Raw genomic sequence first — 25,380 nt, forward strand, 5'->3', positions numbered from 1 at the left:
GGAGACTCCATGTTTTGAAAATGGCAATTTTCCCCAAAGGTCTGAAAATTCAATGCCGTCCCAATCAAAACTGAAATAGGACTTTGTGGGGAACATGAAGACATGTTTCCAAAACAAGGTGCAAAGCACCAGGCCAAGAACACTGGGGCATTTCCGAAGTACAAGGTGGAAAGACTTCCGCTGCAGCTATCACCAAGAATTAGAAATTTTACAGAATATAAACCAGGGCAGAATTGGGACAAGGACAGAGACATGACTAATGGAAGAGGAAAGCACATCCAGAAATGACCTGTGTGCACATACGCACTTGATATATGTCGGGGGTGAAACTGCAGAGCAGAAGGAAAAGACGGATCATGTCAATAACCAAAGTTGAGGCCATTTATAAATATACATGAAACATGATTTTATCTCATATTGTATATTAAATAAACAGATTCCACATTATAAAGCAAAACAAGCTTCTGGAAGATAACATAAGAGGCAACCCTCTTGTCCTCAGGGTGGTGAATGCTCTCTTAAAAAAATTGTTTTTAGTGTTTATTTATACTTGAGAGGGAGAGACAAAGACAGAGCATGAGTAAGGGAGGGAAAGAGAAACAGAGTCTGATGTGGGCTTGGACTCCTGAACTATGAGATCATGACCTGAGCTCAAGTTGGACACTTAACTGACTGAGCCACCCGGGCACCCCGTGAATGCTCTCATAACTAGACCACGAAAGGCACCTTGAAGGAAAAGAATGTCAGTTTGCTCCACATTAAAATTTTATGTTAACCTAAAGAAACCATAAAACATAAAAACAAAAAGCAAGCCACAAATCGAGAGAAGATACTTGCTCTGTATATCTAACCATGAAAGGATTCACATCCGTTGTGTAGAGAGGGCCCTTACACATCAATGCGCAAAGGGGAGATGATGAGATGGAAAGATGGCAAAGGGGCCGGTGGGTGTGGCTGGCCCCACGTGTTTCTCTTAGTACTGCACTCATGCCCACTGATGGTGATTTTAAACCTTCCATTGCACCTGGTTACAAGTCTTGCAGGCTCTGGAACCTTCCTTTTTAAACTCTTCTGGTCGACCAGTCTTCTTCACACGCTGGGCACCCTAGAAGCCCCACCAACTCCAGCCAGCTTTCTCCTCCTTCCTCTCTCCTGTCCACCCCTGCAGGTTACACTGTGGTACATTTTTTTTTTCCCAGAATTCATTCCTGATAAGCTAAATTCCAGCCTGAGATTTTCCAGGGAAACTCTTTTCACTCTCGAAACGCCACAGTCTTGCTAGAGTATTTTAAGCCGAGTACGAAATTTGAGGCTGAGCAAAGGCTCCAGGTTCTAGGTGGTCTTTGACATATGGGGCATCAAGCCAAGACTTTTGGCTCAGCTCTCCTAACAAAATGACTGAAGGAAAATACATGAAGTGATATTTCAAATTAACACAGCGCTCCATGTGCTTCCTGGAACATATTCGACAAAATGCCTTAGCCTGCTTTACTTCTCAGCTGAAGAATGGCACAGTTGGCCATCTAATTTCCTTGGCTCTTGTCATCTACAATGTCCAAGGAAAAATGCAGAACAAGCCCTAGAGGTTTGCAGAACAGGTTTTAATCTTGGTTTGGCGTTTGCTCAATGTATGGCCGGTCACTTAGCCTCTCTGGGTCTCAGATACTTCATCTCCAACATGGTGACCATAAAAAACAGCTCCAAGTACTCTTACCGGGACTGATGATCTAATGTAATGAGTAAAACTCCTGGCCACTCCAGCATGGGGGATAAGGAGCATGAGTTCCTCCCACAGGCAGCCCCCAGCTGGTCTTGGGGTGACCACCACTCTACAATACATTAGACGTCATGTAGATTTGTTGAAGATATCAAAGGTAGATTATTTTTTAAGAAGCTTAATATCACATGCAGGAAAAATACTATATAACCAGCACATATTTCACCCCAGTTGCCTTTCAGTGGCCAACAGCTTCACCTGCAAAGCCCCTTCCTATCCCTGCCCTAGCACCTTGCCGGCAGCATACCCTGTGGATGGTCAGAAAAGGAATCTAAAACCTGGAAACCAGCAAAGTGGGCACCGTGACCTCTCAAAGTCATGGGGGCAGAGGCTACCCAAAACCTTTCTAGAAAAATGAACTGAGTTTGACAAGTTCCTCCCAATGAAAGGCCTCAGACACTGTGAACTTGTGAATGCTTGCCCGTTAAAGATGCTAGCAATTTCTATCTGTTGAAGCATATAACCCCAAAGGCCCATGGCTCTGTCGAACACTAACCTATTTTGTGCTCGAGCCATACCTGTATTCCCATTTAGCTTCTGAAATGCTCTTGAAATCTGATGTATTGGTTTGCCCACTAATTAATGGGTTAATAAACCTTTGATCTGTACTTATTTCATAGTTACTTGAGAACGGGGCTTTAACTTTCATCCTTTACTTAACATAAAGTAAAAAACAAAAACAACAACAACACCTTGAAAGTAGGCTTTTCACCTCCATTCCTAAAAAGCAGTTTCTTAACCACTATTGCTTTTTGAAACAGTCCTTGCTGATTCCAGCTCTCTTTTGCGGTACTCAGGGCTTCCATGACTCATGGGGCAAAAGGTGTTTCTCCTTATTATGAGCTGTGCTCTCTACCATGCCTGTATGTCTTGCAACAATAAAGAGTCTTCCTTTTCTAAACTCCTGCGTGGCCCGTACGTATGGCCTGTACATGGCTTTTCCTCTCTAAGCTGAGATATTTGACTTCCACTTCCCTCTCCCATTTTTGTGGCCCCCACTCTTGCTTTTTGACATTACATGGTGGCGTTGGCCACTCAGAGAGTCATTCATTTCATGTTCGAGGACAGTAAGCCACAAACTGGCTCTACAAACAGCTTCTCAGGCTAACTCAAGTCCTTGAACTTGAGCTGACTCAGACCCAACTCCTAGGGAACAAGGAAAATGGCTGTGTAACGTTGTCATACTGTAGTCAATGCAATGGTTAAAAGGACCCACATCTAAAGAACAACTGAGTGTCCGTGGGAATTGCCCCTATCCTCGTGTGTGTATGTGTGTGTGTGTGTGTGTGTGTGTATGTGTGTGTGTTTCAACTTTGTAACCTGGAGCTGGAGTAGGGGTAAAATGAGTTTTGTGTGTGTGGTTCAGTCTATTTCTTCAAACATTCTGAATGATAATTAGCTTTGATTTTTACATCTATTCATAATGATAGCAGAGGGCAACATACAACAGAAAGGGGGTTGCAAGCTTTCCACTTAGCAATTAATTCTATTATTAAATTCTAAGAAAAAAATAAGTGCCTGCCAGCTGTAGCTTTATTATGTTTTCCCAGAAATAATAATGGAAGGCTCAGAAAGTATATTATTTATTTCTCCTTTCTCCCCAACCCTTGTAGGAGAAGAAAAAAAACCACTGGTGGTTGCTCCTTCCGTGTGAAAATAAAATTATTCTGCTGTGAGAAGGTGGTATGGACAGAGCATAAAGAGAGAGAATGGTATCTGATGGAAAGCTTCTTTGTTTTGTTTTTATTTCTTTTAATTTTTTAAAGGAGCATCTATCTACTCGAGGCCAGAACCTATGGTGGGCAAGACGGGGATTCAAACTGATGGAATCCTGGAGCTTCCTCTTATAGGTCATAGCCATCTACACACACCTGAGTTAAACCAAAAATAAGTTGGATGCCAGAAGAGTGAAACAAACAGCCTCCACCAAGCACAGAAGAGAAGTGCTTGTGCTTGGTTAGTTGGTCATAACATCTGAAGTTTGGTGGGGATGGAAATCATTGGTCAAAAATAGCTACTGAGTAACTTCTGTTGGAATCAGACCTGGCACGTAGTAGTAGGTGCTCAGTAAATATGAATTAAGTCTGAGTCTGACCTAGATTCTCAACACACGATGACTTGCTTCTCGGTTCATCCTCTGGATCCACGACCCATCAAGCAGGGGGCAGCATCCGTCACCAGCTGAGGAGCTCATAAGCATGTGCAAAAGCGAAGCAAGTTGAAACTCAGAATTATTAATAATTCAAGCCTGGCTCCAAAGGACTCAGATGAACACTGTCCTAACTGCCTGGGGCAGAAATTTAAAAAAAACCCCTGACATATGGGGAACAGGGTGGGACCTGGCACTCACGGAAATCTGACAAATTGCCTCTACCAGCTGTGTGACCTGCGGGATATTGCAGAGACTTATCATTATCTATGAAATGGGTGTAAGAACGCCTCTTCTGCAGAGCTATTATGAAAGTTAAGTAATATGTGGAAGAATGTCTGGCATACTGTAAGCTTTCAACAACTAATTTTCAAGTTTTGCATTGTTATTTTGGTTTAAAAATCAGGTTTGTAGTGAATGAAACTTCAGCTTTTCCACTCATCTTCCTCTTCGTGAGAGAAGCTGTGTGTGCTGTAAAAAAAAAACAAAAAACCCACAAAAACAGAAAATGTCATTGCTGAACAAACTCAGGTGTCCACACTTTGAATCCCCTCATTCATTTGGCCCAATCCAATGCCAGTCAGCCAAGCTCGTAAATGAGCCAAGAATGACAATTCTCTCCAATTTAATTCAAGCCCTGGGGACGGGAACCTCCATGTCATGTCCCTGCTTGATGTGTGAGTGTCACTGTGTCTGTTTAAGCAGGTCACCCTATACTGGGGCCCATAAGCTGGCTGTCACTGGGCAAAATTTGGCCTGAGGATTTTTTGGCCAGGTGCAGCTTTTTTCGTTTTGTTCTAAATTAAATTTGCATGGCCTTGAGGTGTGTGGGGGAGGTCACCCTTCACTTTGCCAATGTCTCCTCACCCTTAGCGCCGCAGATGGGTTTGATTCACGTAAGATGTCACCTGCTGGGTCTTATAGGCCATTTGAGATTGTGGCCACTAGTCTAAGCTGTGCTCACAACTAGCCTGAGTAGTATAGGAACCCGCCCAGATGGGCTTGGGAGCAAAGACGATATTCTCCAAATTAACTTCCCTGTCCCTCGTCTTTCTCCCTTAAAGTGATGAAACCTTCAAAATGGACCTACTGACACTACTTGTCTAATGAAAGTCCTGCAATGGTTCTGTGTCACTCACTGTTCCAGTCCCCCTGCCCCCCCTCACACCCTGCTATTCGTTCTTTACTTCGGCCACACTAACCGACTTTCCGTCTCCAAACATGGCGGCAACACTCGTAACTGCAAACTTAAGCAAATAGTCCTTCCTCCGCTCAGAATATCCTTCTCCGATCTCTTCTCCAATTAACAAACCTCCCTCAAGATACAACCAGAAGCACTGCAAAGTGTTTCCTGACCCCCAGATCTGTCTACTAAGTTCTTCAAAGAGTCTTTGTTTTTCTTACAATATCTAAGTTTTACTTTTCATGCTGTCTCTACCATATGTCTCTTAAGAGAAGAGGTCTCTGCGTGTCCTGTGGCAAAGGGCTCAGTGCTCATGGTGTCAATTGCTCACCAGCTCTCCGCTCCCCTTTTCCTCTCTTCTAACAGAGCCCCATTGTGTTCAAAGCAGAAGTTCAAAGTGGAGCTCAGCTGCAAATTCGGTCAGCTAGAGTTCTGGCTAAAGACTTATAGACAGAAAACTTTCATGAAATAAAAAAGGCAAAGTCCACTTCGGGGAAGTCCTTTTGCCCTGTGGTTTGGAATGTGGGCATTCTGCTTGGCAATGGAATCCTCAGCCTGCAGTCACAGGACAAAAGCCACAGCCAGGGACAGCTGTGCAGGAAGATCAGGAGTGAGGTCCATGACCATATTCTTGATAAGTTACACTAGGCTTCGACAATGACCTCCAAATCTCCATTATTTAATGCAATGGTCTATCTGCCTAAACAAAAATAGTTGAAGTTTCAGTTATTTGCAGCCAAATACTTTCCCAATTGTTACAGTGGTCAGTACCTTTGATGGAAGAAACGATTTATTTTATCACTCATTGAACAGATGTTTATTGAGCATCTGCCATTCTTGGGGAAGTAAATAAGACCAAGTTCCTACCCTTGTGGAATTTACATGCTAGTGGGGAAGACAGACAATGAACCAACGGGTGAGGTAAAGCACAACACAGTGAAATTTAAAGTCAGGCAGTCGCATATCCAATGTAGAAGAATAAGCAGGATGAGGCAGTCGAGAGCGACAGGGATGGAGGATGGATTTACCAGGAGTGGCAGGAGGCACAGGAAGGACATTCTGAAGAGGTGACATTCGAAGTCCGAGAATAGGCTCTGTCTTCAGAAACAGCTGGTACCCGTGCTTGAGGCAGGAGTTTCGTTCTGGGAGGAGCAAGAAGACCAGTGAGGCTGGAGAGCAAACGCGAGACAGAGGGTAGGAAGAAAGGCAAGGACTGGGTGATACGGGCTGTGTGGTCAGAGACACCGCTTGGGATTATGCTCTACAGATATGTAGTTAGAAGAGAGGAGAGGATTTGATGGGCTCTGGTTTGGTGACTTGGTTTACATATTCCAACAATTGTTCTGTTGAGTGGAGAACTGATTGTGGAAGAGGCAGGAGATGAGCATGGGGGAATGCCAAGATGTCAGCACAGGAGATGACAGGGGTGGTGGAAAGCAGCCCATCAGGGCTGTATTTTGGAGGAAGCAGCCATGAGACTTACAAATTTGGGGATCCAGAAAAAAGAGAGACATCAGAAGTGACTCCCTGATCTTAGTCTGACCTGAATGTTGGTGACATTTTCTAAAATGAGAAAGAAACGAAGAAATCAAAAATTATTTTGGACATGCTCAATCTAAGTTGCAATTAGATATCCAAATAGAGGTTCCAGGTAGGAAGTTAGTTAGTAATTTGGGCTTGGAGAAGGAATTTGGGGATTTTTCCACCCATAAAGACATTGGGACTGGGTGAAGCTGTCTGTGGAGGTAGTATATTTGATGAAGGAATTAGGACAAGGTGAGTCCTGCAGTCCGACAACCTCAGACATCTAAGACAGAAGAAGCAACTGATAAAAGAAACTCAAGGGGGAAGGTCAGTGAGGTACAAAGACAACAAGTGAGTACTGTGTCCTGAAAGGCAAATGCACAAAGTGCTTTGGGAACAAAGGGCCAAATCCTTTGGCTTGAATGGATGATGACTGATCACTGACTCCTTGACTTGCAATGGAGAAATGGGGACCAGGACACAACAGAATTTGCTTCAGATGAACATGAACGAGGTGGTAGAGAAGCAAATGTAGACAAGGTTCTCAAGAAATTATGCCACCAAGGGATGCCTGGGGGGCTCAATCGGTTAAGCTTCCGATTTCGGCTCAGGTCAGATCTCACAGTTTGTGGGTTCCAGCCCCGCGTCGGGCTCTGTGCTGACAGCTCAGAGCCTGGAGCCTGTTTCGGATTCTGTGTCTCCCTCTCTCTCTGCCCCTCCCCCACTTGTGCTTTGTCTCTCTCTGTCTCAAAGATAAATAAACTATAAAAAAAAGAAAAAGAAATTATGCCACCAAGTTGAGTAGAGAAATACAGGGATGCCCGGAGGGAGATTTGGGATCTAAATATTTTTCTTGTTAGTTAAAAATATGAAAAAATGTGTTCTACCGATAGGGATATCCAGTAGAGAAGGTAATAATGATGATACAGAAGAAGGTCATGATTCCAGGACCACTCTTGAAATCAGCAGAAGAGGCTGATAGTCTGTTTGTTCCTATAACAAGACAGTGCATGGTGTGGATGCCAGAAGACTCCGGCATTTCATGTTGGCATGGCATAATAGACACTGCAGTGATGGAGGCTGGGGTGGTTGGGTACATGGACGCATACCCTTAGGTTTTCTACCTCTCCTGTGTCTTATAATTCTCTCACTGAAGCTAATGACTTCACCAAGTTACAAGCCCCCAAATTATCACACCACATTTTCTAACAAAGAAGTTTTGAAAGACGAATCTTCTGACTTAAATATTTTCAGGGATCTCTGAAACAGACAAGTGTTCTGTTTCCCAAGATCTCTCCTTCATCTCTTCTGACGGGGTGTAAAGATACAGGTGTGAAGGAGAGGAAGGGTGACTGGAGTGGAATCATAAACAAAATAAAACTCAAAAAGAAAAGAAAAGAAAAAATATGTTGGGACTTCAGGGCTAAGTGATATTTTTTAAATTGCTGTTCTCAGAGGAATATTGTACAATTAGACGGACTGCCAATGCTTTTTCCAAACAGGGCCCTGACAAAATTACAGAGTAAAATTGACCAAATTAGCATTTTTATGATTATTTCTGAGAGTACGAAAAGTTGTACAGGTTTGTAGAATAAAATAAAAAAGTGTTTATTGGGTTTTAAGGAGATTTGTGTTTCAAAATAACTTTGAGTTCATGGAAGAGTTGGGAAATATAAAGTTCTGTGCAGGAAAATTCCATTCAATTAATCAATAGCAAGAGTGAGCTAAGGGGAAGTTCTCAAACATTTAATGGGTTTTTGCAGAAAAAAAAATCCTAGTAAGCTCAGCATGACACACTCGAAACAATAGATTGGCTATACCAGAAATCTAGCCAAGATTATCCAAATGCAGATTCCAGTCTCAACTCTATCACTTATTAAGTGAGTGATCATTCATAACTCTACGCATTTCTGGTTACTGAGCTGCAAAATGAGATGAATATTGACATAATAGATTTTTAGGAAGATTTACTTTTTTATTATTTTTTAAATGTTTTATTTATTTCTGAGAGAGAGAGAGAGCATGAGCAGGGGAGGGTCAGGGAGAGAGGGAGACACAGAATCTGAAACAGACTCCAAGCTCTGAGCTAGCTGTCAGCACAGAGCCTGACGTGGGGCTCGAACCCATGAACTGTGAGATCATGACCTGAGCTGAAGTCGGCTGCTTAACTGACTGAGCCACCCAGGTGCCCCATAGGAAGATTTAAACAGTCAACTCATGCACAGTACCTTGCAGACAGTGGCACATCGTATTGATTCAAAAGCTGTGTCTTTATTTCTTTTTTATTCATCTTCCTTTCTTTGCCTGTTTGTTCTTTACCTCTATCACCCCACACCTTGCAGAGCACAAGGAGTGTTACACAAATAAAGAATGCTTTATTTTATTCTTTTTCTTTTAATAAAAAAAATACATGACAGCCTGGAAGATATAAAAATAAAGGCATATGTACAAATGCATATATAAACTTAACATTTCAGCACATCATTTATGACCAGTTTTCTGTGACGACGTCTAAACGTTACCGTAGACAAATAACTCAATAGTTAAAGTATGAATTTAACTCTAGTGCTCTTTTCACTAAACATTACATCATATAATTTTTCTGTATTACTGAAAATACATAGTTTTTAAACTACAATCTAAGGTTTCATTTAAGGGGTGCCTGGATGATTTGGTTAAGTGTCCAACTTCATCTCAGGTCATGATCTCACGTTCATGGGTTCAAGTCCCACGTTGAGTTCTGTGCTGACAGCTTGGAGCCTGGAGCTGCTTTGGATTCTATGTCTCCCTCTCTCTCTGTCCCTCCCCTACTCAGCTCTGTCTCTCTCTGTCTCTCAAAAACTAAAGTAGAATATTAAAAAAAAATTTAAGATTTCATTTACGTGGCTATATTTTTGTTTCCTTAACAATCAATACTTATTAGGTAGTTACGCTACTATTAGTTTTGTTTGTTATTTTAAGTTTGTGATGAACATCATCAAGAATATGTTTTTTCCATATTTTAAATTATTTCCTTGAGGTGTATTAAGAGGAATGTGACTAAAAACTATTAGCAGAATATAACTATTTTTGTTTTTTATTTTTTATTTATTTTTGAGAGAGAGAGAGAGAGAGAGGATCTTAAGCAGGCTCCATGTCAAATGCAGAGACTGACATAGGGCTTCTGAGATCCTGACCTGAGCCAAAATCAAGAATCAGACAATTAAGTGACAGAGCCACCCAGGTGCCCCCATTTCTATTTTTTAATTAAAAAATTTTATTGAAGTATAATTAACATACAGTGTTATACTGTTATATTAGTTTCAGGTAAAATACAATGGTTCAACAATTCCATACATCACTCAGTGCTTGTCATGATAAGTGTTCTCTTGATTTGCTACATTTCACCCCATCTCCCTACCCACTTGTCCCTTCTGGCAATCAAGTTCGTTCCCATAGAGCCCAGTGTCTTGTTTGTTTGTTTGTCCCTTTCCTGTTTGTTCATTTGTTTTGTTTCTTAAATTCAACATATGAGTGAACTCATACGGTACTTGCCTTCCTCTGACTTTTTTCATTTAGCATGATATCCTCCAGGTCCATCCATGTTTTTATGGCTGAGTAATATTCCATCATATATAGAGCTCACATCTTTTTTATCCATTCATCTCTCAGGGGGCACTTAGGTTGCATCCATATCTTGGCTATTGTAAATACTGTAAATACACAGAGGGTGCATGTATCTTTCCAAATTAGAATTTTTGTTTTCTTTGAGTACATACCCACTAGTAGAATGTTGGGTTGTAGGGTAGCTCTATTTTTAATTTTTTGAAGAACCTCCATACTGTTTTCTGCAGCAGCTACACCAGTTTGCATTCCCACCAACGGTGCAAGAGGGTTCTTTTTTCTCCACATCCTCGCCAACACTTGTGATGTCTTGTTTTTGTTGTTCTTTTTTTATTTTGACCATTCTGACAGGTGTAAAATGATGTCTCGTTGTGGTTTTGATTTGCTTTTTCCTGATGATGAGTGATAAGCAACCTTTCATGTGCCTGTTGCCCATATGAACGTCTCCTTTGGAAACATGCCTATTCAGGTCCTCTGCCCACTTTTAGTCAGATTATTTGTTTTTGGTTTTGTTTTTTTTTTTTACGAGTTTCAGAAAGGATGTTTTCATTAGCCTTCACTAATAATTGATTTAATTGTTGTATACTCCCATATAGCTGAAGACACACACACACACACACACACACAAAAACACACACACACACACACACACACACACACACACACTATCTCTAAATTATCCATGGTGTTTTCCTTTCTCTACAGATAATAATTTTTTCTTTTCTTTTTTTATGGAGTTTATTAAAGTTGCTTAAATCCTTCACAAATAAGCTTTTCCAGAGAGTTAGATCAATCAGGTGCTCAGGCAGACAGGGTTACCTGCGATCAGTAGCATAAATTCCCATCAAAGCCACAGGGAGAGCAGGAACAGAAAATAATTCTGACAAAAGGAAACCCCCCCTTTTTTTTCTGTTTGACTTATGAGTTCAGCTTCTGGAGGCATTCTATCTGCCCTTGCTGATAACTTAATGGTGTTTTAATTATTGCACTAAAATTATGAAAGATCTCTCTGCAGTAACTTCCACCCATACAATCCAGAGAAAAGACTATTTTTGGCGACTGCTGATAGTTTTACAGTCTTGGCCCTCCCCTGCCTTCTCTGCTCTACATCTGAGCAAGCTGAGAGGAGCCTGTGTTTGGGCCCTGCACACGTGGCTCATGGAAATTTCAAACAATACACGTACCTGCCTGAGAGGGTTCCCCGACCCTGGCTCCAAACCCCATCTGCAATAGAAACCCCAAGTTGTGTCCTGCTCCCTCCCTCTTGTTTCACTTTTGACTTTCTCTTCCAGGAAATCTTTTTCGGATTGTTATTTCATACGCGTTAGTGCCTATGTGTCATTTCTCCCAACATCCACAACACTCCAGAGCCATAAGTTAAGAGCAGACATTAACAAGTGGACTCTAAAGGTTTGGAGTTGGAGCCTGGGGCACCTGGGTGGCTCAGTCGGTTAAGCATCCGTCTTTGGCTCGGGTCATGATCTCACAGTTCATGCGTTTTAGCCCCATGCCGGACTGTGTGCTGACACCTCATAGCCTGGAGCCTGCTTTAGATTCTGTGTCTTCCTCTCTCTCTCTGCCTCTCCTCCTCACCTCACTCCCCATCTCTCTCAAAAATAAACATTAAAAAAATTTTTTTAAAGAGTTGAATGCTTAACCATCTCAACCACCCAAGTGCGCCAGCTTTTCTTTCATAATAATTTTTAACTTCTATATAAAGACTTCTTAAAAACCTTCTCCCTTTAACACACAAAAACTTCATCTCTTTATTCATGGTATTTGAAATCTCAATCAAGTCAAACTTCCAAGCCACATACACTTCTGAAGTTGAGGTGAGTTGGCACATGCGATATACACATTTCTCCCTTCCTTGCTCTCCAAATTGCTGCTCTAAACCAACCAATGCTTTTCAGCAATGATGTCTCAGGTACAAATCAGCAGAGAGGAGCAGATGGCTCTGGTGGCATTTCTAAATGGGGTGTGTTGATGCCGATGCGCACATCTCTCCCATGTCATCTCCCGCACTTGGCTGCACACCCTTTGATGCTTACAATTCCCGTGCTAAAAACCCAGTGGTCCTTCCCTTGTTCCACATTCCTATCAATAGCCATCTGTGAGAGTCGAGCAGTCCCAGAAGCCTTTTCTGCTTTTCTGAAGGCACGGCAGAGCTGCATCACCTTCCTGTACTGGTTCAGTGAGTCTACAAACTGAGTCCCACTGCCTGGCATCTGCAAGCAGAGAAGAGTGTGTTGCTTTGCCCTGGATCTATTCAGCTAAGGTAGAGCTGTGATCCCAGAATAGCCTCTGGATAGTCAAGTTTTGCCACAAAAGGAACCTGCATGCGACTTGGAATCCAGAAGGTAGCAGCAACCATGGTTCTGTTGGGGGGTTGGTGTGGAGCCAGGTTCTGTGTAGCTCCTGCCTGCTGTTGCTCATCTGCGGATCCACCTTGTGGGCTCCTCCAGCCACTGCCCTATCTCCAGCTTTCTCCAAGTCTTGGGCCACGCACATGTGCTGTGTCATAGTGAAGGGCACCAGCAGATCTGCACCCTATCCCTGAGACTGGAGGTGGTGAGGGACAGACTCAGTTCTGGTTTGTCCTTGCTGCCTTCCACTTGACATCCACCTTTCCTTCTCAACTACCAATGCCACTGGCTCCAAACCCCAGCACCAGACACAGGAGCAATGGTCTTGAGGAGACTTCTTCACCAGCAACAACTGCAAGAGGGAAATACCAAATCTGTGTATATAAGATATAAGAAAGCCTTTATCTGTATCACTTATAGTAAGTCAGCTTCTCTGGTCAAACTGCAAATAATCAAGAAATGCTCGTGTATCTGGAGGATCCCACTGTACATGGGGGGTGGAGAGCTTGAGAATGGTAGGGTAGGGAGAGAACCGGGCCATTCCCACAAAAGCATCATTGGCCACGTGTGCTCTGATCACACAGCCTTTTCCTGGGACCTCAAAAATCATCCATGAAGATACACAGGTCATGCCAGGCATGCATTTATGGTAGAATCAGTCAAGAGGCAAAGTAAGATGTCTAGGTCAACAGGGGTATTGGAAGCCTACAGCGCTGAAGCTGACCTGGAAGAAGAGAGAGAGTGACCATATGGAAGTAAAGCCTATGACTGACAAATGTTGCAGGGAGGGTCTGGACTTAACTGGGATTTGACATTGGGAATACAGGGACAAGGTAACCAATATCCTCATAAACCAAGTAGATCCCGAGGCTTGTGTGAGTTACATTTAGTTCTCAGACTCTTTACGACCAATGTGTCGCAATGTTGTCTGTCTAGTTTTGTGCAATCTCTTCACTCGGCCCCTCTTCCTGCCCCAGTGTTTATGCTGCTATCCCCTTACCTCTCACTTGAGCTGCTATAAGAGCATCTGAGGGTGAGTCTCCTCACCCAATGAGGCTGCCTCTTCCCCCTCCTTTTATTCCTCATTCCATGCCTCACACAACACCCTATAAATTTTCTTTAAATGCAGCCCTAGTCATGCCAATGAAGTTCAGGAACCTTTGGCAATACCTATTACCTACTCAGTAGGCCATAATTCTTAGGGTGCCATGATCTGTCTCAACCCATATTTCCAGCCTTAGAATAAGCACGCCCTTGTAGCAAGCCTGCGGTAGTAAAAATGGACTTCATGTGACTAGAACACCTTAATATCATCATGTTTCCATGACCAAAACTTACTTGTCCTTTAACAGCAAATACAGATGACTCCTCTAATAAAACTTCCCTAATGCACAAGGCCAGAAGTCATTCCTCTGAGAACCCATAGTATTTTGTCACTTCTAAATTATATTGTAGTTATTTATACATTGAGTTTATTAAACTATGAGCTCCTTAAAATCTGTCCCAGCTCAGTCCCTGGGACATCACTCATACCCTACAGCCAGCTGCTACTTGACTGAATGAAACTACATGGTATCATCTCTCCAGTTGGTTTTTGCGAGTGTGCCTAGCGCACCTGCTATCTTAGAGAGAAGGAAGTTGCTTTAGGCTAATTCCACTTGGGAATTTAAAAAAATGATATCAGTATCTTCCCTGACAATAGAACACAACATCATCTCTATACTATAACCCAGTACCCTCCAGGCAATAGAATCTAAAAGTTCTTAAGCTGTAGTAAATTTGAAGTCCATATAGTCCATATAGACAACTGTAGTTGTCTTTACTTTGTAAAAGGAGACTAAGTTAAACACAAATTCTTATTCTTTAGGCCAAATGTTGAGGTATTTAAGCTAGAGACCTTTTAGCAGACAAAGGGCAAGAGCAGGTATGTGTCAACTATTGTGGTTACCGTCAAGTGGCATGACTTCTGAAAATTAGTTTTACTAATTCTCCTCCATCCTTTGAGCCCTATTTAATTTTCACCTCCTTCAAGAATCCCTCCTTAACGAACCCAGGTACAGATAGTTGAGGCCCTCCTTTAAATTTTTTTTTGAGAGAGATAGGGTGGGGGAAATGGGGGAGGGGCAGAGACAGAGGGAGAAATAATCCCAAGCAGGCTTTGTGCTGTTAGCACAGACCCCAATGTGGGGCTCGATCCCATGAATCATGAGATCATGACCTGAGCTGAGATCAAGAGTCAGATGTCTGACTGAGCCACCCAGGCACCCCCACTTTTTTAAGTCTATTAATTTTTTGAGACAAAGAGAGAGAAAGCAAGCCTCCCCTCTCCTTTAAACACCAAAGCATTTGATCTATATCTCTCATTTTGTAGTTGGTACCACTTTGTAACCAATTACATCTGTCTGTTAGTCATTCCACTATCATTATAGAGAAATGATCACATGCCAAGGACTTCCAGTCTAGTGGAGGAAATAAATGAGTATAATAATATTTATAAAGCATTGTGCCAAATGTTATGCAAGGATATGAACAGAGAAATGCAGGATTGGAGAAGTAGGTGCTTAATCCAGACTTGACATGAGAGAAGATCACAGATGAATTTGATTTATCAAGTTTATAGAATTATTGAAGAAGTGCCTTAATTTCAAAACAATAATAATAAAAGAGACACTATTTTTTGGCATTTTTAAGTTTACATCATGAGTATATTTTAGTTCCTTTTAGGTACAACTTGGTCATTGATACATTCCTTGTTCCTCAAGTACCTAATATAGTACATGGCAAAGAATATTTCAGAAGAACCTGTTAAAGGAAAAACTGAAATTGAAAAAAATTCATTATGAAGATATTATATGTGTGTGTGCATATGTGTACGTGTGTGTATAAAATTTTCCCAGTAAAATTCAAATAAAGTGACAATGCCATCATCAGAAACACAGCTGGATAGAGAAAAAAACTGATGAAATCTGTCCTGATTCTTCCTTCACTAAATACTTGTGTCCTTCATGAATGTACCTCTTCAGCATGTCCCCATCCCTTGTACATCAACCACGGAAGTATTTTTTGTCTTGTCCCTTCCATGCCTAATCTACTTTCAAAAAATATCTTGGTAGGTGTCAGGTCTCAGGAGAATGGAGGGATTTTACATGGATTTGATCTCAAAGAACTGGGCAAGGAGAAATCCAACAAAGATCTGGGGAAATATTTGGGGGAATCAGCCGACATTGGTTTCATTGAAGACAGACCCCAAGAATACAATTCCTAAGTGCAGTCAATCTTGGCAAGAACATTTCTGTAGATTGAATTTTGTCCCTTGAAGAGATATGTTCAAGTCCTAATCCCTGGCATCTGTGAATGTGTCTTTGCTTTGGAAATAGGGTCTTGGCAGATATAATTAGTTAAGACATGTTCATCCTGGATTCAGGTGGGCCCTAAATCCACTATGGCTGGTGTCTTCATAAGAAGAGAATAAGAGACAGAGACACAGGGAGAGTGCCATGTGAAGATGGAGGCAGGGACTGGAGTGACATATCTACAAACCAAGAGATATGAAAATTTGCAGGACACCACCAGAATCTGGAGGAGGCCAAGATGGATCCTCCCTTAGTGCCTTCAAAAAGAACATGGCTCTGCCAACATCTTGACTTGAGACTTCTGGCCTCCAAAACTGTGAGAAAATTAATTTCTTTTGTGTTAAGCCACCCATTCTGTGGTAATTTGTTACAAAAGCTCTAGGAAACTAATACAAACATCACTTACCAAATGTAAAATATAACCTTGGTATGCTCAGATCTCAGCTAACAGAGGAGAACCCACACCTTTGTGTTAATGGAGAGCATCACAGCCAATGTCATGAAGGAAAGACCATTGGCCACACAGAAGAGTACAATTCCAAACTGCCAGTGCTTTGACCTTTTCAGTAATCTTATCTTTTTAAGAGAAATTAATTCACTCTTGACTCATTCATTCACAAACATTTACTGAATAATGCTTTATACCAGCACAAATCCAAACACTGCATTTACCAGTGAACAATTGAGGAGGGGTGTCCTTGCCCTCATGCACTTCATATTCTAGTGATAGATGATGAGAAACTGATTTTTAGGAATAACCAAGGTGACAGCTCATGTGCTTTGTCCAGTTTATTCTCTGTTCAGTTATGATGCAGAATTTTAATCAGATGGTTTAACACATTTTATGATGATCTATGGAAGGTCTGATCTAGCTGTGTAGAGCAGGATAGATTCATTCTGGGGAAAGAGGAGTAGAGGACCACTAAAAGGTGTTGAAGGTAGGGGCATCTGGGTGGCTCAGTTGGTTAAGCCCTTGACTTCAGCTTGGATCGTGATCTCACGGTTCATGGATTCAAGCCCAGCATCGGGCTCTGTGCTGACAGCTCAGAGCCTGGAGCCTGCTTCAGATTCTGTGTCTCCCTCTCTCTCTGCCCCTCCCCTGCTCATTCTCTGTCTCTGTCTCTCAAAACTGGAAAAATATTTTAAAAAAATTTTTAAAGTGTTGAAGGTGTCACATCTCTAAGGAGGGACACTTAAAGAATGTCCTCTGAATGGTTTCTATGTGTTTTCCCTGCTTTTCCCTTACTGGCTAAAAATTGTTTGATAATGTTCTTTATGGCCAAACACCTGTTAAATTCCTATTTTTACTTATTTTTTAATTAGGAGCAAGAATTAATACCCTTTTAATTAATTGCACAATTTCTCTCCTCAATTCCTCTGCTGCTTCCTCCTCTGCTAGATCACTCCTGAACAGAACTGCTCTAGAAGTGAGTATCCTATTAGTGTGAGGCCACGAAGACAATAAATTCAGAGCCTCAAAAACACTTAAGCATTCATATGTGTTCACATGATCTTAACCAGTAATAATTCTAATTTAGTTTGAGTCGACGATCATGAAAACGAGTTTGTTAGGCCAGTGCCACCAGCCTCCCTCAGTAGTTTTCTCATCCCATGTGACAGAAGAAACAAGATCTTCCTTTATGAAACTTTCATATTCTTCATTCTTTTGCAACTAGATGATGAATGCACCCCACATGTAGTGCACCTCTTCTCCCACCTGGGCTCCTACATGAACTAACCTCTAGATACCAAGAATGGGTATGGTGCTCTATGTCTTTACCGGGTACCCTTTACTGAGTGCTCTGCACTCACCAGTTACTATAACTCGGCTCCTCTCCCTCACTGAGCACAAGAGTCAGCCATTCATTTTTAATGCTTTTACCTTCTAACCAGCTCTCAAACCATTTTCTCATGTTTTTCAGGACTTTCCAAACCATCATCACAATGCTACACCCAGACACCCTTCTAGAATGTAAATCTGGTTATGGTTTTGGTTTGCCTGTTTTCTTCACACTTGTAGGGCTCTTGGAATGGGCCTCCAGCTCTGATGAACAGGGCCCTTTTTAATCTAACTCCTGACACTTTCTCTGCTGCATTTCGGTCACCTCTACACTTGCAGCTGCACGCTCACATTTCGTACTTCCTGGGCTGACTGTAGTGAACGCTGGCGTGTTGCCCAGGCCTCTAGCAAGGACCAAGGCACTCATTCCACCAGGTACTGGTAATGTTGGCAACCGACAGCCTTCAGTTCAATCCCTTTCCAAGAACTGTCTTCTGCCAAAGAGAGCTACCTAGCTTAAAGTTATTGCCCTTCGGGGGCAGAGATAGTGAGCCCCGGGGCTGCTCACTGTGGTCCTTGTCCTAAGCAGGGCAACTCTGGTGGCTGTCCCAGCATCACAGCTTTCTGTGGACATTCGCTTGCATTATAACTGCAGTTGAGTTCACAGGCCCCCCTCTGGCCAACCCTACCAATGATCCTGGGGGAAATCCTCAAGAAATGTCCTATGCACACATCTCCAGCTCAAAGATCTGTCTCCTGGGAAGCCTAGCTGAAGTCCTTTATGATTGCTGTAGTGTATCTTGCACCTTCGCACTTTTAGGTTTGTAGATCTTATTTACACAGAATGCCTTTCTCATACTTATCCATGTTTTTCCTGAAGAGTCTTACCAATTCTTTCCTTAGCCCACTAGCAAGGGTTGATCACATGTTGCTTGTACAGAGCTGCAGGTAATCATTGGTGTCGTCTTCCTTCCTTCCCAAGAGACTATAAACTCCTTCAGGATAGAGATGGTGCATTTTCCTCATTGTCTTCTTCATGCTTAGGCTATTGCCTATTGCAAAATAACTGCTCGGAAACATTTGGCACATGCCTAAATGAATCCATGATCCTTCAGTAGGAAGAGTTCAAACCTTGTGGGAGGTGGCAGCCACTCAGCGTAGGATGAAGGAACAGAAACCTGCTGCTTCCCCAGGCAAATCAATCCATTGACTAATCAACTGTCCTTGAAGGATGCCTAAGTGCTGAGAAGATAAGCAAGTCTCTTAACATTGAAGTTTAGCTTTGGCTGAGTGGGAACATAGATTATTACTCTGTCTTCGAGGCCAGAGAGATTGGAAGTATGGTTGCTTTTTATCTGAATTAATGTATTGATTCAGTTATCGATCTTAGTGTTGGTGCCAGGTGCTTAGTAAGGTATAAGCTAAATCTAATTAAGACCCTGGGAGCATGAACTAAACAAATCGCAAAGCAAGGTAGAGTGATAAGTGCCTCAGGAGAAGGACATTCAGAGAGCTGATAGATCTCATTAGGCAAGTCACAGATCCTGTCCAGCTCTCCTGTGACAGTGTGGGTCTCTGAATGAGAGTCTTTCACAGGTAAATACTATGCTATGCCTTACATAGTGGTTGTCAGTGCAAGTAGAAACTCCAGTAAGATTCAGTAAACTGCCAAGAGGAAGAGAAGGCCAGGGAAGGAGAATCCATTTCAATACAGTACTGGAGGGGTGAGGAAGAGCGAACACATCTGACAAAGATCCTCAAAGGTCAGTGAATGAAAGAGGCTACCCACTGCCGCAGTGGGAGTCCCATGGAATGCTTTACTTTGGGCAGGGTGAATCTAGAAATCGGTTGGCACGGAATTTGTGGGTATAGAGTGGTGTTTGTCTAAAGTTATCCCATGGGTCATCTGTACTATAATTATCTGCGACACTGGCAAAAATAAAGATTCAGGGCTTGTCCCCATGTTATAGCTCCCTAGGAGGTATGAGTCTCCTATCTGCATTTAAAAAGACTCCTAGTATTTTATACACACTAAACTTAAGAGCCAAGAATCACTGGCATGGATAGTTGGGGAATTGGAAAGTAGAGGCAGAATCTGTCTTCTCTTGGGTGTGTCTGGCTTGTGTGTATGTGTACCTGTGTGCTTACATATGCATGTTTATCAACAGCAATAGAGGCTTTGAAGAAGGTGGAAGGAACACATTCGAAGCAGATAACAGGCCATTAGAACAGTACAGAATTGATATCAAAGTACTATTCTGTTATATATCAATAAAACAGACTTTAGGCTGTTTAAGTGTAGTGTTTGGTCTCTTTTATATAGTAATTACTATATTAAGACCATGAAACTTCTGTGAGAGAGTAAATGGTATAAGAATTGGAAAACACCATTCCCAAACAGAATTCAAACGCATTTTTTGCCTTGTTATTCTATAATATTCCCTACTTTATTTATTTTTTTAATATTTTCTAATGTTTATTTATTTTGGAGAGACAGATGGAGTGTAAGCAGAGGAGGGGCAGAGAGAGCAGGAGACACAGAATCCGAAGCAGCCTCAGGCTTCAAGCTGTCAGCACAGAGCCTGATGCGGGGCTTGAACTCACAAATGGTGAGATTGTGACCTGAGCTGAAGTCGGATGCTCAATTGACTGAGCCACCCAGGTGCCCCTAATATTCTCTACTTTAAAGAGCACAGAAGGAAGTAGAATGTGTGTAGTAGTGGGGGGTTAAATCTGGAATGCAGGCCCCACACATTCTTTTACTTCTGAAGGTCTGCAGGAACACCTGGCACTTCTCACTTTTTCGCTTCAAGCCTCCTACAAAGACCACACCACCCTCAAACAACCTGACAAAATCTTGCCCACAGACCAGCTTAACTTAGACAAGTCACGTGACAGAAACATGGCTGAGTGTCAAGCTAGACACTTGATGACAGAAAAATTTCTTTTTTTTTAAAGTTTATTTATTTATCGAGAGAGAGAGAGAGATCACTTGTGGTGGGAGATGGACAGGTGAGAGCCATGTATAAGCCAAGGGGAGCCAGGCACATTCCCCCTCCGAGCCCCCAGGAGAACCAGCCCCACCAACATCTTGATCTAGAACTTCCAGCCTCTAGAACTGCGAGACACTAAGTTTCCACTGTTTAATCCTCCTGTTTTATGGCACTTTGTTACAATAGCCCCAGCAAACTAATGCAGTAGGATTGGCCCAATGTTACAGATGAGTAAACTGAGGCACAAAAAGATGAAGTAACTCCCTGAATCACAGGTGATCGATGGCAGAATCCAGATTAAGACTTTAAAAAAATTAATGTTTATTTACCTTTGAGAGAGAGAGAGAGAGAGAGAGAGACAGTGTAAGTTGGCAGAGGGGCAGAAAGAGAGGGAGACACAGAATTGGAAGCAGGCTCCAGGCTCAACTGGCTGTCAGCCCAGAGCCCAAAGCAAAGCTCGAACCCACAAACTGAGCCACAGTCCATGCCCAACCGACTAAGCCACCCAGGTGCCCCAGATTAAGACTTAAACTGACCCTAGAGTCCATTGCACATTACACCCCCTTCATTATTAGGAAGATTTGAACAATGGGTAATGACGGGTAAAGTGAATGTACACAAAGTCTGAAGAAGAGACCCAGCAACAACAACAACACCACCTTCAAATGAGCTACTACAAGGGAGGAGCTTAGCCAGTCTGGGTGGCCCATCGTCACCTCAGCATTAAGGAAGCTCTAGAGTCAGTGTGCTTTGAAATCAAAATGACAAAATGAAACCAACCAACAAAGCATCGCACGGGTCCCGGTCTGCAAGTCCAGAGCAGGCTTTCCTGGCTCCCTCCTACCATGGAAAGGCCTCATAGGGGGTGATCTGATTCATCTCCCTGTCTTTTTGCAAGATGCCACATAGGGGTAAGACCTGCACAACTATCCACACAGATGTGAAGCCTGGGCACCTGTCTCCTGCCTTGCAGAAATGGTAGGAGAGTGAGATGAGATCTGTAATGTGTGCATTACAGAGAGCTGTGTACGTGCCACAGCTGTTGGCAGTGCTACAGCCTTGGTGTTGAGGGTGAACAACATGAAACACTAGAGAGGAAAAGTCATGCTCAGATACATGGCTCTCCCATCAAGCATAGTGTGGGCATGTGTGTTGTGTGTGCATATGCGTGCGCGCGCGTGTGTGTGTGTGTGTGTGTTCTTTTCTCTCTCTCTCTCCTGCTCTTCGATGTCCAATAATTGTCACCAGGAAAAAATAGAGGCACATGAGTGACAGAGACAACCTTGAAAGTTTAAAAAGAGCAAGGGCTCTGGGTTGAAAACGCCTGAGATTAAACATTGACTTTACCACTTGCAAGCTGGGTGAAATGGAGTAAGGTTCTCTCACCCTCTCTTTGCCTCTAGTTTTCCCATCCATGAATTCTGGATAACAAAAGCACCTCTCTCATAAGTTTGTGAGGAAGGTAAAGTGAGACAGTGCACATAAGACACTTAGCAGAGTTTAATTTCTTCACAGCATAGCATACTGTCTCCTTGCTATCAAAGAGGCAGCTTGAGCACTGAGATGGGCTAGTGCCTTTTGAGGGCACTTGTTCTGCATGAGAGGCTTTGCTGGGTGCCCTTTTATGCAATTTCATCTCTGCTTTTTATTTTTAATTTTTTTCATGTTTATTTATTTTCAAAGACAGAGAGAGAGAGCACAAGCAGGGGGTGGGGCAGAGAGAGAGAGGGAGAGAGAGAATCCCAAGCAGGCTCCATGCTGTCAGTGTGGAGCCTGAATTGGGGCTCGATCCCATGAACTGTGAGATCATGATCTAAGCTGAAATCGAGAGGCAGGCGCTTAACCAACTGAGCCACCCAGGTGCCCTTCATCATCTTTGCTTTTTAAAATGAGGAAGCTAAAGTTGAATGTCTAAAGGAAGATAAATATCTTGCCTAAAGCCACACAGCTAGAGTGATGGAGATAGAGTTCAAATCCAGGTTTACTGGTCCCAAGTCCCGTTCTTCAATCTTTAAAACACAAAAGGTATGTGAACCAATTTCTGGAGCCACACGAGGCAGTGCCCTTCCCCGTAGTCAAACTGTAGGGAGAGAACTCCCTGAAACATGGAGAACGGTATCTGGCCTCAGGAGAAGGATTCACAGCCAAGAAGACAGAGGAGGGAGCCAGCAGAGTTCTAGAGGGATCACTAGATGCTTATCACTAGAAGACTTGGGACTCTCTGAGCTTATCATGGAGCAGCTACAAACACACAGAAGACATCCTTGTCTATTGTAGTTCTGTGGTTTACATTCTCCTAAACATTGTACTAGCCTGAAGCCTCTATTATTTGGTTGGTAAGGTAAGAAGGTATTTAATAAAAGGACAAGTCAAATTTTTACATTCAGTTTTGGTCGTTGGGGCATCCGTGAAAACAAGGAATAGAACTTCTAACAGTAAAAACCACCTTCCAAGCTGCATTCATATTTGTTCTGGGCTGAGTCATATCTTAGGAGAGTAGCCTGTAAGGCCTGGAGACCGTTCCTGCTGAAGTGGTGAATTCCCAAGATTGCATTCACATTAAACTTGAGCAGTTAAGGGTAAAGACTGCCTCCCCTGGTTTTGTGACATTAATGTCCCTCACAGTCCTTGACCCCTAGAGGGTGATCAGCAAATATGTATGGAATGAATGAATAATGCCCTAACCACTCTGATTCTTTATCCATCAATAATATGCCATTGGGGTTACACATAGCCAAAAGGCTGAGGTTTCACGGACAATCTTTAGCGCTCTTATATTCTTGAATTGCTTGTATTTTTTCATTATTGTTATTCATAACAATTATTGGTAATACAAAATAAGAGTCCAATCTTTGGGTGGGGGGAGGGTCACTAAGAGGAGGGCTCAGGTCACTCATTCCATTTTGTGCAGCGTTGTTGTGACATACATTTGGTCATTGAGATACTCTGTGCTAGCCATTTTCAGAATGTTCAAAATCAGAGGGATAAAAATGCGCAGAGGAGAAGACAGTTTAGGAAATGAAATTTATGGGTTTATATGCACACACTGGTTAAATTATAAAAGAAAACACACACGTGAAACTAACAAAGGACCTATTTCAAAGGCCATCATAGGCCCAGGGACATCACAGCCTGCCTTTGGCTCTGTAAGATAATGAGACATTGGGTTGACCGAACTTCCTGAGACTGAGGAGCACAGAACATCTCAGATTTATCAGAAGGAAGACATGTGGCGGAGAGGGGGCAAGATGGCGGAGAAGTAAGGAGCTCTGTACTTGCACTCGCGCCCATACATCACACAGAAAAGATCTAAAGCCATTGGAAACCTTACAAAACCTGAGAGATTGGGAGACAAAGGACGCAGAATCCACTGAGAGAGCCTTCTAACGTGAGTGCGAACCGGGGAAGATAAAATCGGGCCGGGATCGGAGACTCCAGGGTGGGAGGCGATCCCCCTCTACCCTCTACGGGGAGTGAGAGGGGAAAAGGAGAGAGTCCGAAACAGAAAAACCTCCGCTGGGGGGAGAAAAACCTCCGCTCGGTGCATAGAAAGACCGTACTTGCCAAATACCTGCACACCAGGTCCCCTCGCGCCAACTGGTCCTGGGGGGGTCTGAGCACACAAACTGCTTCTTTGTGCTGTTCCTGGCGGCTGGACTTCAGAGCAGCGGCGCGCCTGCCGCCATTGTGACTCCCGGGCGGCTGGGGCCCCTGAAAGAGCCGCGCAGACACCGGGCGTCCGCGCCCNTAAATGAAAATAGTTTAAAAAAAAAAAAGAAGGAAGACGTGTGATCAAGACTACAATTCCACGTGTAGGCTGTAGAATTTGGGCTGATGCAAATGGTGAAGAATGAATAGTTAATCAAAAATAGAATTTTGACATTAATAAAAAGCAAACAAGTCTATTTTATTTGTACAGAATAGTATTTTAGCCCTCTTTTAAGTTGCTTATCAGTTTTGAGCAAGTCAACAAATTAAGTCATAATTAGCCTTCAAGAATTTTAAAAATGGCATTTAAAAATATTTAGTGTATTTTAAAAATGCATTTGGTGGGAACACACTAAAGTTATGACTCATCTGGTCCTTCACTGATTTCTCTTGACACACTTTCTGATCATCTTCTATAAGCCAGGCACCATGCCCGGAGAAAGGGAGATCACAAAATACAAAAGTGATTAGTACAAAATCCCTGCGCATAAGGGGTCTGCAAACTAGTCAGGGACCCCTTAATATCACCAGGTGTTATAGGAAGTGGGGGAAATAGACTGACAATTGCCTATTATTCTTCAGCAAAATGGAATCACCAATGTCTTGGCTTCCCTTTAAGAGTTAGAGTAATTAGTACTGAGTAGCTGCTAACACAATGATCAAGTCTGCATGACTCAGCACAGTTAAGTGCTTATTCTCAGCAAAGGACCCCGCCGCTCCAGGGCTCTCCTCTGTCTGCAGCTTTGTCAGCGGCACAACCTGGAATCCTGGACCAGGCGGTAAGAGAAAGGGAGCCAGAGGCAGCTCAGGAAGCATTTGCTTGCTTGCTTGTTTGTTTGTTTGAATATAATTTATTGTCAAATTGGCTAACATACAGTGTGTAAAGTGTGCTCTTGGTTTTTGGGGTAGATTCCCATGGTTCATCGCTTACATACAACACCCAG

This window comes from Crocuta crocuta, unplaced genomic scaffold (genome assembly GCF_008692635.1).
Source record: "Crocuta crocuta isolate KB4526 unplaced genomic scaffold, BGI_CrCroc_1.0 scaffold129, whole genome shotgun sequence".
In the NCBI taxonomy this organism is placed as follows: domain Eukaryota; kingdom Metazoa; phylum Chordata; class Mammalia; order Carnivora; family Hyaenidae; genus Crocuta; species Crocuta crocuta.